This window comes from Frankliniella occidentalis, unplaced genomic scaffold (assembly GCF_000697945.3).
Source record: "Frankliniella occidentalis isolate FOCC.00 unplaced genomic scaffold, Focc_3.1 Scaffold211, whole genome shotgun sequence".
Lineage (NCBI taxonomy): Eukaryota > Metazoa > Arthropoda > Insecta > Thysanoptera > Thripidae > Frankliniella > Frankliniella occidentalis.
In genome coordinates, this window is record NW_026267337.1 from 397,859 (window position 1) to 399,196 (window position 1,338).

Here is a 1,338-nt window from a genome sequence, read left to right on the forward strand (position 1 = left end):
GCGTAACTCACGTAAAATGGCCCGGCGGCGTAAAATTTCAACGGAGAGATTGAAAGAGGATGCTGTCGGGCTAATCCCGACCATTTCCAGCGATTTTTATTTTTTTTCATTTTTGGCAAAATATACAAAGGCTTATTAGCCTTCTCATTTTTAGCAAAAATGGGTGGGTCTGGATTTCGACGGAAAAGTAGTCAAATCGACAGAGGTGGCCCAGGGGACCACAAAACTGCATTTGGTTCAGCTAGAAACCACCCCTTTCCAAAGAAACTTGAGTTTTAAGGGTGGTCTTGTGAATCTGGCGGTCAGCGTACGATGGGCTGCCTACCTCGCAGGCGAACAAGTCCAAAAACAGGCGTATATCACTTAAAATGGCCCGGCGGCGTAAAATTGCAACGGAGAGATTGAAAGAGGATGCTGTCGGGCTAATCCCGACCATTTCCAGCGATTTTTAATTTTTTCATTTTTGGCCAAATTTACAAAGGCTATTGCCTTCTCATTTTTAGCAAAAATGGGTGGGTCTGGATTTCGACGGAAAAGTAGTCGAATCGACAGGGGGTGAACCAGGGAACCACAAAACTACATTTGGTTCAGCTAGAAACCACCCCTTTCCAAAGAAACTTGAGTTTTAAGGGTGGTCTTTTGAATCTGGCGGTCAGCGTACGATGGGCTGCCTACCTCGCAGGCGAACCGGTCCAAAAACAGGCGTATCTCACTTAAAATGGCCCGGCGGCGTGAAACTTCGACGCAGAGATCAAAAAGGATTCAGTCTGACCAATCCCAACTATTTCCAGCGATTTTGATTTTTGTCATTTTTGGCCAAATTTACAAAGGCAAATAGCCTTTATTCTTTTAGTGGAAATTGATGGGTCCGGATTTCGACGGAAAAGTAGTCGAATTGACAGGGGTGAAGCAGGGAACTACAAAATTACTTTTTTTTTCCGACAGAAACCACCCCTGTCCACAGCGTACGATGGGCTGCCTACCTCGCAGGAGAACCAGTAAACAGGCGTAAAATGGACCGGCGGCGCGAAATTTCGACGGAGAGATTGAAATGGGGTGCTTTCGGACCAATCCCAACCATTTCGAGGGATTTTCAATTTTTTTCATTTTTGGCAAAATTTACAAAGGCTATAAATTGATGGGTCCGGATTTCGATGGAGGAGTTTTGACAGGAGTGAACCAGGCACCACAAAACTACCTTTGTTTTCTGTCAAAAACCACCCCTGTCCACAAAAACTTGAGTTTTATAAGAGCTGGTAAGAGCTGGTCTCTCTAACTAAGGGCGGGTAGGCTACCTACGGCCAAGAAGGCTAAGAACTCTGCTGAAGTGGGTCGGCA